General features: G+C 48.1%; 1 long non-coding RNA gene across 2 annotated transcripts in view; it reads left to right on the forward strand.

Moving 5' to 3' along the window:
* LOC129013688 (uncharacterized) overlaps window positions 1-12,458 on the forward strand; it is a 78,710-nt gene that overhangs the window by 7,007 nt on the left and 59,245 nt on the right. The window contains exon 2 of one of the 2 annotated variants that reach the window (XR_008494055.2): window positions 988-1,080. The exons of the other annotated variant lie outside the window; for it this stretch is intronic. This is a non-coding gene — a long non-coding RNA (uncharacterized LOC129013688). The remainder of the gene's footprint in view (window positions 1-987; window positions 1,081-12,458) is intronic. 2 annotated transcript variants of the gene reach the window in all.

Below are 12,458 nucleotides of genomic sequence, written 5' to 3' on the forward strand. Positions count from 1 at the left end.
TTTTGTTTTTTTGAGACAGGGTCTCTCTGTCACTTTGGCTGGAGTACAGTGATATGATCATAGCTAATTTCTTTTTCTTTTCTTTTTTTTTTTTTTTTTTTTTTTGAGACAGATTCTTGCTCTGTCACCAGGCTGGAGTGCAGTGGTGCAATCTTGGCTCACTGCAACCTCTGACTCCCTGATTCAAGCAATCCTCCTACTTGAGCCTCCCAAGCAGCTGGAGTTACAGGCATGCGCTACCACGCCCAGCTAATTTTTGTATTTTTAGTAGAGACAGGGTTTCACCATGTTGGCCAGGATGTTCTCCATCTCCTGACCTTGTGATCCGCCCCCCTCGGTCTCCCAAAGTGCTGGGATTACAGGCGTGAGCCACCGTGCCTGGCTAACACTTGGCTAATTTTTAAAAATTGTTTTGTAGAAGTGGGGGTGTCTCACTGTGTTACCCAGGCTGGTCTTGAACTCCTGGCCTCAAGCATTCCTCCCACCTCAGACACAAAGTGTTGGGATTACAGGCATGAGCCACTATGCCCATTCAGTCTGACTTTATTATTACTTACTATTGTTGCTGTTGGATTCTTCAGTTAGCATTGTGATACTCTGGGGAAAATACTGCTGTCTTAATCTATACACTCATATAAGACTTTATTACATAGAGAACATTAACTGATTATTGCAATGGATAGTATTTTGCCTAAAATGGATGTCCACTTTTCTCAAAATCTGACCTTCTCTGTTTGGCTCTCTGGTGGTGTATCATCATAGGCTATAAGTCCCACAGGAACTGGACAGTATCATTTTTATTTTTTTGTGTTTGTTTTTGAGACAGGATCTTGCTTTGTTAACAGCCCAGGCTGGAGTGCAGTGGCATAATCACCACTCACTGCAGCCTCAATCTCCCAGGCTCAAGCAATTCTCCCACAGCCTCCCAAGTAGCTGGGACCACAGGCATGCACCACCACACCAAGCTAATTTTTGTATTTTTTGTAGAGGCATGGTCTTGCTATGTTACCGAAGCTGGTCTTGAACTCCTGGACTGAAACAATCCACGTGCCTCGGCCTCCCAGAGCACTGGGATTATAGGTGAGCCACCTCTCTGGACCGCTAGTATCTTTTTTTTTTTTTTTTTTTTAAGACAGGGTCTTGCTCTGTTGCTCAAGCTGGAGTGCAGTGGCATGATCTCAGCTCACTGCAACCTCTGCCTCCCAGGTTCAAGAGATTCTTGTGCCTCAGCCTCCCAAGTAGCTAGGATTACAGGTGTGCATCACCACGTCCACCCAATTTTTGTATTTTTAGTAGAGACAGGGTTTCACCATGTTGGCCAGGCTGGTCTTGAACTCCTGGCCTCAAGTGGATTTACCTGCCTTGGCCTCCTAAAGTGCTGGGATTACAGACATAAGCCACTGCGCCTAGCCCTGACAGTATCTTTTTTTTTTTTTTTTTTGAGATGGAGTCTCGCTCTGTCGCCCAGGCTGGAGTTCAGTGGTGCAACCTCCACCTCCCGGGTTCAAGAGATTCTCCTGCCTCAGCCTCCTGAGTAGCTGGGACTACAGGTGTGTGCCACTATGCCCAGCTAATGTTTTGTATTTTTTAGTAGAGGTGGGGTTTCACTGTGTTAGCCAGGATGGTCTCAATCTCCTGATCTCATGAGCCGCCCACCTCAGCCTCCCAAAGTGCTGGGATTACAGGCATGAGCCACCGCATCCGGCCTGACAGTATCATTTTTAATTGTCCTTGCTCTAATCTTGTTAAGTGTAGGTGTTTGTGATGAAAATGTTACTTGTGTGTACGTTCCCTGGCCATGTCCAGCAGGTTAGGAAGCAGCTTCACAATGTGTTTACACATTTTGCTCAGTAGCTTGTATTCTTAAACTGCTATTGGAACAGTAACATTTTTTAAATAATTGTTAATTTAATAATTGTTAATGAGACTCTTGCTGGTTAAAACACAAGTGAAATAACAAGATCTTATGCTTTATTTTTCATAATTCAAGGCATCCCTTTCCTCCTGGAAAGCACCACCTGAAACATTAGGATAATGTTGCAAACATTAGGATGATGCCTCCTTGTACCCACAAAGCAAATTTGCCAATCTTGTGTTGGTTTTCCCCCTCTGCCCCTCTCTTTGACTACAGTGCTATGGCTTTGTCCTCATTCCTTTTCCCTCCGGAGCCACAACTTTTCTCAGGGGTGTAGATACTTTACCATTCAGAGTGTGCTGTCATGAGCATCACTGGTCAGAAAACCATTCATGCATTGCCAGGGTCATTAGTGAGTGCCTACCTTGAGCCAGGCAGGTGCTAGCATTTCCCCAGAGGAACAATACAAGTTGCATTCTGGTGACAGGCCTTGTGAAAATTTTGGTGGTCAAATATGTTAGGGAAATCCAGACTTACACAACATTTAAAAGATGACTGCAGAATGTTTATTTTTCCTAATACGTTAATGTGTCTCCTATATTTGCGTGAGAGGTGTAGACAACAGAACATACACTGTTCTTCTTCCCAACTTGTTTGACCAGGTAATCTCTTTTTCACAAGTGTGGAGATCCTCTGAATCCGCTTTGGGAAAGACAAGTTTCTAGCAGACTCACATCAGCTCTTAAACCAGCTTTGTTTATTGTTTCCTGTAGATAAACACATGTACCAAATGTTCTCACATACTTTTTTTTTTTCTTTTTCTGGTGAGACAGGGTCCCTATCTGCCACCCAGACTAGAGTGGCGCAATCACGTGCTCACTGCAGGCTGCGCAGTGGCGCAATCACGGCTCACTGCAGCCTTGACCTCCCGGGCTCAAGCGATACTCCCATCTCAGCCTCCCGAGTAGTTGGGATTACAGACGCGCGCCACCATCTGGTTAATTTTTGTGGAGACAGGGGTCTCTCCACGTTGACCATGCTGGTCTCGAACTCCTGCTCTCAGGTGATCCTCCCGCCTAGGCCTCCCACATCGCTGGGATTCCAGGTATGAACCCCGTGGACGCCTCCATCTTCTAATTTCTGGCTGAGCCAGAAGATGACTCAGGAAAAAAAAGGGACTTCCGGTTTTAAAATGGCGACTTTACTTCCCCGCCCCACAGAAAGCCAAAAACAAATATGCAGCCCCGAGATCTTCCCCAGCAACAATCTGGAGCTCAGATTTGAGGATGAGACAGATCCCGGGGGCACGGAGAAGTGAAAATCTTTCGAAAATCCTTCCGAGCAGGCGGTAGGAAAATCAGGCTTTCACATCCGCCACGCCCCTCCCCACCACTGAGTCCCACACCAGGCGCGGGGAAACTTTCCCTCCGCGCGCGGGTTCCGTGGTGAGAAGAGCGAGACCCAAGTGTCAACCAGGTTTCCCACCATGTTGGGTTTCCTGGCAGGAGCCGTGTCCTTGCCTCAGCCATGGAAAACGTGGTGCCTGCTGAGGGGAGCCACATCCCCAGGACTGGCAGAGACAAAGGGGACGGTGGACGGACCACCATCCCTGGCCCTGGAAATTGCTCTGTAGCCAATCAGAGCGGGTACTCAGCAGCGCCGAACTGGAGGAGGCCAGTCCCCAGGTGCTTGGGCGCCAACCCCTAGGCAGCCTTACCCCCAGGTAGACGGAGCGGGTGGGTACCGGAGCATTTATTGTATTACTCTTCGAACTGTGCGTATATTTTAGGTGTACTCCTTTGAATTTTTTTTTCCCAAAAGTTAGGTTTTCGGCCGGGCACGGTGACTCACGCCTATAATCCCAGCACTTTGGGAGGCTGAGGCGGGCAGATCACCTGAGGTCAGGAGTTGGAGACCAGTCTGGCCAACATGGTACAACCCCGTCTCTACTAAAAATACAAAAATTCGCTGGGCACCATGGCTCACGCCTGTAATCCTTGCACTTTTACTTTGGGAGGCCAAGGCTCGCGGATCGCTTGAATCCAGGACTACAAAGACCAGCTTGGGCAACATGGCGAAACCCCGTCTCTACCAAAAAAAAAAATTAAATTAAAAAAAAAATCCCAACAACAACCACCCAAAACTAAAAATTAGCCAGGCGTGGCTGCCCACACCTGTGGTCCCAGCTACTCGGGAGGAGGAAGGATTATTTGGGTCCGCAAGGTGGAGGGTGCAGTGAGCTGAGATCATACCACTGCATTCCAGCCTGGGTGACAGTGTGAGACCTCGTCTACAAAAAAAAATTGTTGGCTGAGCGCGGTGGCTCACGCCTGCAATCCCAGCACTTTGGGAGGCCGAGGCGGGCAGATCACAAGGTCAGGAGATCGAGACCATCCTGGCTAACACGGTGAAAACGCGTCTCTACTAAAAATATAAAAAATTAGCCGGGCGCGGTGGCGGGCACCTGTAGTCTCAGCTACTCGGGAGGCTGAGGCAGGAGAATGGCGTGAACCCCGGCAGGCAGAGCTTGCAGTGAGCCGAGATCGCGCCACTGCACTCCAGCCTGGGCGACAGAGTGAGACTCCGTCTCAAAAAAAAAAAAAAAAAAAAATTCTTTTTGTAGAGGTGAGGTCTCGCTATGTTGTTCGGGCTGGTCTCGAACTCCTGAGCTCAAGCCTCCCGAGTAGCCGGGATTACAGACGCGCGCTACCGTCCGACTAATTTTTGTATTTTTTGTAGAGACGGGGTGCGAGGTACGGGGGGGCAGTGGGGTGTCTCTCCATGTTGCCGAGGCTGGTCTCGAACTCCTGCCCTTAGGCGATCCTCCCGCCTGGGCATCCCACATCGCTGGGATTCCATGCATGAACTCAGTGGGCGCCTCAGTTTTCTAACTTCTGGCTGAGCCAGAAGATGATTGAGGGAGAAAGAGGACTTCCGGTTTTAAAATGGCGGCTTGACTTCCCCGCCCCCCAGAAAGCCAAAAACAAATATGCAGCCCCGAGATTTTCCTCAGCGAGAATCTGGAGCTCAGATTTGAGGATGAGACAGATCCCCGGACCACGGAGAAATGAAAATCTTCCGAGCAGGCGGTAGGAAAAATCGGGCTTTCACATCCGCCAAGCCCCTCCCCACCACTGAGCCCTGCAGCAGGCACGGGGAAACTTCCCTCGGCGCGCGGGTTCCGTAGTGGGAAAAGTGAGGCCCAAGTGTCAGCCAGCTTTCCCACCATATTGGGTTTGCTGGTAGGAGCCGTGTCCTTGCCTCAGCCATGGAAAACGTGGTGCCTGCTGAGGGGAGCCACATCCCCAGGACTGGCAGAGACAAAAGGGACGGTGGGCGGACCACCATCCCCGGCCCTGGAAACTGCTCTGTAGCCAATCAGAGCGGGTACTCAGCAGCACCGAACTGGAGGAGGTCAGTCCCCAGGTGCTTGGGCGCCAACCCCTAGGCAGCCTTACCCCCAGGTAGACGGAGCGGGTGGGTACCGGAGCGTTTATTGTATTACTCTTCGAACCTGTGGGTATATTTTATGTGTACTCCTTTGAATGTTTTTTTTCCCCAAACGTTATGTTTTTCGGCCGGGCATGGTGACTCACGCCTGTAATCCCAGCACTTTCGGAGGCTGAGGCGGGCGGATCGCCTGAGGTCAGGAGTTCGAGACCAGCCTGGCCAACATGGCGCAACCCCGTCTCTACTAAAAATACAAAAATTTGCTGAGCACCGTGGTTCACACCTGTAATCCTTGCACTTTGGGAGGCCAAAGCTAGCGGATCGCTTGAGTCCAGGACTACAAAGACCAGCCTGGACAACCCGGTGAAACCTCGTCTCTACTCAAAAAAAAAAAAAAAAAAAAGAAAAAAAAAGTCCCAACAACAACCCAAAACCAAAAAATTAGCCAGGCGTGGCTGCCCACACCTGTGGTCCCAGCCACTCAGGAGGAGGGAAGATTATTTGAGCCCGCAAGGCGGAGAGTGCAGTGAGCCGAGATCATGCCAGTGTATTCCAGCCCAGGCGAAAGCCCGGGTGACAGACCTTGTCTCCAAAAAAAATTTGTTTTTGTAAGGGTGAGGTCTCGCTATGTTGTTCGGGCTGGTCTCGAACTTCTGGGCTCAAGCAATCCTCCCACCTCAGCCTCCCGAGTAGCTGGGATTACAGACGCGCCACACCATCCGACTAATTTTTGTATTTTTTGTAGAGACGGGGGGGGGGGGGGGGTCTTTCTATGTTGCCGAGGCTGGTCTCGAACTCCTGCCCTCAGGCGATCCTCCCGCCTCGGCATCCCACATCGCTGGGATTCGTCGTGAGCCAGTGCCGCCTCCATCTTCTAACTTCTGGCTGAGCCGAGATGATTCAGGGAGAAAGGGAACTTCCGGTTTTAAAATGGCGGCTTGACTTCCCCGCCCCCAGAAAGCCAAAAACACATATGCGGACCCGAGATTTTCCCCAACTACAACCTACAGCTCAGATTTGAGGATGAGACAGATGCCGGCGGCACGGAGAAGTGAAAATCTTCCGAGCAGACAGTAGGAAAATCGGGCTTCCACATCCGCCACGCCCCTCTCCGCCACTGAGCCCTACACCAGGAACCAGGCACAGGGAAACTCTTCCCCGGGCGCTCGGGTTCCGTGGTGAGAAAAGTGAGGCCCAAGAGTCAACCAGGTTTCTCACCATGTTGGGTTTCCTGGCAGGAGGCCTGTCCTTGCCTCAGCCATGGAAAACGTGGTGCCTGCTGAGGGGAGCCACATCCCCAGGACTGGCAGAGACAAAGGGGACGGTGGGCGGACGGCCATCCCCGGCGCTGGAAACTGCTGTTTCCAGGAGAGGCTCCAGGGAGGATCGCCTGAGGGCAGGAGTTCGAGCTCAGCCTGCGCAGAGGCTCAATCGGAGCGGGTACTCAGCAGTGCCTCGCTGGAGGAAGCTGGTCCCCAGGTGCTTGGGCGCCAACCCCTAGGCAGCCTTCCCGCCCAGGTAGAGGGGGTACTTTTACCTCTACCTAAAGTAATACAATACCTTTATTGTACTACTCTTCGAACTGTGCATATATTTTATGTGTACTCCTTTGAATGTATTTTTTCTTTTTTCCAAAAGTTACGGTTTTTGGCCCGGCGCGGTGGCTCACGCTTGTAATCCCAGCGCTTTGGGAGGCTGAGGCGGGCGATCACCTGAGGTCAGGAGTTCGAGACTAGCCTGGCCAAGATGGTGAAAACCCATCTCTACAAAAAATACAAAAATTAGCCGGGCCTGGTGGTGGGCGCCTGTAATCCCAGCTACTCAGGAGCCTGGGGCAGGAGAATCGCTTGAACCCGGGAGGTGGAGGTTGCAGTGAGCCGAGATCGCACCACCGCACCCCAGCCTGGGCGACAAAGCAAGACATCATCTTAATAAAAAAAAAGTTTTGTTTTTGTCTTGCTTTAATATTAAGCATCGCAGCTTTTACAATCCACATGCTATTGTTTGTGGACTTCAGAAATGTAGAACCAGGAGGGCACGGTGGCTAACGCCTGTAATCCCAACACTTTGAGAGGCCGAGGCGGGCGGATTTCTTGGGCCCCGGAAGTCTCATTTTTTTGTAGAGACATGGCAAAGCCCCATCTCTGCAAAAAATACAAAAATTAGCAGGGAGTGGTGGCGGGCACCTGTAGTCCCAGCAACTCAGGAGGCTGAAGCGGGAGGATTTCTTCAGCCCGGGAGGTCGAGGCTGCAGGGAGCCATGATCGTGCCACTGCACTCCAGCCTGGGCGACAGAGCATGACCGTATCTCAAAAAATAATAATAATAAATAAATAGAAATGGAGAATCAACTTCCTGAAGTTTGTTTTTGTTGTTGTTGTTGTTTTGAGATGGAGTTTCACTCTTGTTGCCCAGGCTGGAGTGTAATGGCGTGATCTCCGCTCATTGCAACCTCCACCTCCCGGGTTCAAGCGATTCTCCTGCCTCAGCCTCCCAAGTAGCTGGGATTAGAGGCATGTGCCCACCACTCCTGGCTAATTTTGTATTTTTAGTAGAGACGTGTTTCTCCATGTTGGTCAAGCTGGTCTCGAATGCCCGACCTCAGGTGATCTGCCTTCCTTGGCTTCCCAAAGTGCTGGGATTACAGGCGTGAGCCACTGCGCCCAGCCTCAAGTTTTAAATTATAATAAACATTGACCATTTTTGGTTTGCGCTAACAAAAAAAATCCTTTGTCACTTATCTACTATTTTAAATTTTTTTTCAAACTATGCATAAGAAGATTTTGATGCTTGGAATGCCTGTAAATATTATTCAGTTTAGCTGTGTACCACATAATAGAACACTTCCTTCTCTATCCTTGTAAAGACATAATCTACTTGGGGTGTTTGGCATAGCGATTAAGAGCACAGAGTGGGAAATCAGGCAGACTTGTGTTCAGATTCACAGTTAATGACTTGTCTGTATGACACTAGGTAAATTGGTTCACTTCTTGCAGCCTTGGTTTCTGGATGTGTAGAATGGGGTTTGGAGACTTAGATTGGGATAATGCATGTCATACTCTATAAATTGCAGCCATTTGTATAAAGTACTTACTAGCACTATTGTTGGATGTAATCTTGTGAACTAGCAGGTGGAATGAGTGACTTGGTTTTAGGTGCAGCAGCAGGTCTTCCTGTGCTCTACTTTTGTAATGGTTAATTTTGCATGTCCACTTGGCTGGGCCACGAGATGCCCAAATATTTGGCCAAACATTATTCTGGGTGTGTCTGTGAGAATGTTTTGGGAAGAGACTAACATTTGAATGAGTAGACTGAGTAAAGCAGATTGCCTTTCCTAACTTGAGTGAATTTCATTGAATCAGTTTAGAACCTCAGTAAAACCAAAATGCTAACCTTCCTTCCAAAGTAAAGGGGTAACTCCTTCAGCCCGACTGCCTTGAGTGGGATCCTGGTCTTTTCCTGCCTCAGACTTGAACTGAAACATAAGCTCTTATAGGTCTAAAGCCTGCTAGCTTTCAGACTAGAATTTACACTATTGCCTCTCCTGCTTCTCAGGCTTTTGGACTCCAACTGGAGCTATACCTTTGATACTCCTGGGTCCCCAGCTTGCCAACTACAGATTTTGGGACTTCTCTTTAGGATAAATCTTTCTATGTTATGTATATATCCCATTTGTCCTGTTTCTCTGGAGAACCGTGACTAAAACAAACTGGCTCCCACTCTGTCACCCAGGCTGGAGTGCAGTGACACAGTCTCGACTCCCCTGACCTCTTAGGCTCAAGCAGTCCTCCCACCTCAAGCAGTCCTCCCACCTCATCCTCCCAAGTAGCTGGGATCACAGGTACATGCCACCATGCCTGGCTTATTATTATTATTATTATTATTATTATTATTATTATTATTATTATTATTTAATTTGTGGCCAGGCATGGTGGCTCATGCCTGTAATCCCAGCACTTTGGGAGGCTGAAGCAGGCAGATCACTTGAGTCCAGGAGTTCGAGACCAGCCTAGGAAATATGGCAAAACCCGGTCTCTATCAAAAAAAAAATATATATATATATATATTCAGACATGTTGGCTGGAATATGTGGTCCCAGCTAGCTACTAAGGAGACTGAGGTGGGAGGATTGTTTGAGCCTGGGAAATGGAGGTTCCAGTGAGCCAAGATCACCATTGTACTCCAGCCTGGGTGACAATGAGAAGACATTTGCTCAAAAAAAATTTTTTTTTGTAGAGAAAAGGTCTTGCTATGTTGCTTGGGTGGGTCTTGAACTCCTGGGTTCAAGTATCCTCCCACCTCGGCCTCCCAAAGTTGAGATCACATGTGTGAGCCACCCCTGGTGTGTTTCTTAAACCCAAAGAGGAGCTTACAGATAGGGAGAAGCAAATACCTGATGTATGAATATAGATAGCTGTCACTGTCAAATAACTGTCTCTGAAAACCTTTCCCTTCAATATATGCTCAGTCTATGAGTAAATGTGTTTCAAGCATGCCCAAAGCCGTTTTTAAGTACCAGCGCTCTTAATGCAAGGCATTGCTGCTGTCAGTATGATGTACCAGTGAGATACTTGCCTTAATGAAACCAATTTGAAAGTTTCAAACACTCTCTATTCTCCTGACATGTATTTCAACGTTTCAGGATCTGCTTTCTAGGTTAAAAGGATAAAATAAAAGGAGGGGTGCCTGCCGCCAAAACAGAAACTTCAGATATCAGAAATTAGGGTTAGGAGATTTTTGCTGTATGCACACAGATCAGAAAAGTGTGCTGATGCCTATTCAGTACCAAGTGAATGTTGTCAGTGTCTTCAAATGGGTCAAAATGTCTCAAGTATTGAGATCCAGAATGACTGAAATAATCTGCTTCTGGCATGATCAGGTATCAAAGTGTGGGTTTTAGTGTGTGTTTCTGTCCCCAAATCTCCCATTCCCTCGTAGTTCTCATTTGTGGATTGAATGAATGCCGCATGCTTGTGTTTCCATAGCAGACCTTGCCTCGTGGTTTTGAAGTGGTCTCCATGCTGTTTGAAGTGCTACAGGCAATGGTGGCAAGAACTGGGTGCTGATACATGCTGTGAGTCAGTAGTTCTGATGAAACATCCATCACTGTGATTAGTCTCTTTTTCTGCCACTTCCTGTTCCTAGTAGATCAAAGGGCTAAAAATGCCCCTGTATCAGTAATTATCTACCAAACCATCTGTACACATAGATCATGCTGTTTAGGTTTACAGGTACGTACCCAAAATGAAGAATATTTGTCTTGTTGTTGTCAGGATATATGTAGCAGTCCTACCGGAATCAGTGCTCCACAGATTCATCAAGAGGGGCACCAATTCTATTTTAGTATGTGGGTTTCCTATTGACAAACAGTGGCTCTTTTTCCATTGAAATATGTTATTCGCCTCAGTGAATCCTAATACAGTGGTTTCAACGTCACAATTGCATGTGCTAATAGAATACCCAAGCTTCTAGAAAGAGTTATTTATATGCATTGTCTCCATTTCTGAACTTCCTATTCATTCCTCCACTCCAGCCCCCATCACTCCATAGAATCATTTTCCCCACAGTCACCAGTGACCTCTGTCTCACTAGATTCAATGGGCATCCTCAGGCTTCTTTCTTGACCTCCCAGCAGGATTCAGTCCTGAGAATCACACTCTCTCTGCTGAAACACCCTCCTCCCTTAGCTTTCTGGACAGCCCTCTCTGCTAGTGTTACTCTTCACTCTCTGACCCCTGCCTACTCTTCTGGCTCTTTTGTGGGTTATTTCCTACATTCAGTCACTGAATGTTGAGGCTTGTCAAGGTCTTCCCCAGTCCTCTTTCTCTTACTGTATGTTTTCTCCCAACTCTCTCATTCTTGCCCAATGTTTCCTTTTTCTTCTCTTTTTTAGAGATGGGGTCTCACTTTGCCACCCAGGCTGGAGTGCGGAGGTACAATAATAGCTCACTGGAGTCTCCAACTCCTGGCCTCAAGCAGTCCTTCCTTGGCCTCCTGAGTATTGGGACCACAGGTGTGCATCACCACACCCGGCTAATTTTCTTTTTCTTTCTTTCTTTTTTTTTTTTTTTTAAGAAATGGGGTCTTGTTTGGTTTCCCAGGCTGGTGTCAAACTCCTGGCTTCAACCAATCCTCCTGCCTCAGCTTCCCACAAAGTGTTGGAATTACAAGTGTGAGCCACCATGCCTGGCCAAATGCCTGATGTTTCAAGTACCATATATGCCAATGATCTCAAATACAGATCCCTAGCCCAGGGCTCACCCTCTGTGTTACCGAGTCATGTATCCAGATGCTAATTAGCACCACCATTTAGGCATCTCAAAGGTACTTACAATTAGACATGTTCAAAATTCATGCTTTTCTCCCCAGTAAAAAGGAGGAGAGGAAGAAGTGTGTTAGTCTGTTTTGCATTGCTTATAAAGGAACACCGGAGACTGGGTAATTTACAAAGAAAGGAGGTTTATTTGGGTCACAGTTCTGCAGGCTCTACAAGCGTGGCACCAGAATCTGCTCAGCTTCTGGTGAGGTCTCAGGAAGGTTTTACTCAGAGTAGAAGATGGAGGGGGAACACGCATGTCACATGGTGAGAGGGAGCAAGGGAGAGAGGAAGAGGTGCCAGATTCTTTTTTTTTTTTTTTTTTTTTGATATGGAGTCTTGCTCTGTCACCAGGCTGGAGTACAGTAGCACGTGATCTCGGCTCACTGCATCCTCCACCTCCTGGGTTCAAGCAGTTCCCCTGCTTCAGCCTCCCGAGTAGCTGGGACTACAGGCATGCGCCACCACACCTGGCTGATTTTTGTATTTTAGTAGAGACGGGGTTTCACCATGTTGGCCAAGATGGTCTCGACCTCCTGACCTCATGATCCACCCGCCTTGGCCTCCCAAAGTGTTGGGATTATAGGCATGAGCCACTGCACACAGCCCAAGCCTTGCTTTTGTACTCTATTCCTGTCATGATGAACAAGACCTCTATTCATGCAGTTCCACAGGCCACACACCTGAGAATCTTGCTTAACCCCTTTTTCTCCCCATGTTCCAGTCAGTCGTCAATCTTGTTTTATCTTCAAGATGCCTCCACTTCTCTGTATCTCTACTCCTTCTCTAGTGCCACAATTAAGGTGATGACTAATACTGTCTTGTGTCTGAACTATT

Source organism: Pongo pygmaeus, chromosome 16, assembly GCF_028885625.2.
Source record: "Pongo pygmaeus isolate AG05252 chromosome 16, NHGRI_mPonPyg2-v2.0_pri, whole genome shotgun sequence".
Classification (NCBI taxonomy): domain Eukaryota; kingdom Metazoa; phylum Chordata; class Mammalia; order Primates; family Hominidae; genus Pongo; species Pongo pygmaeus.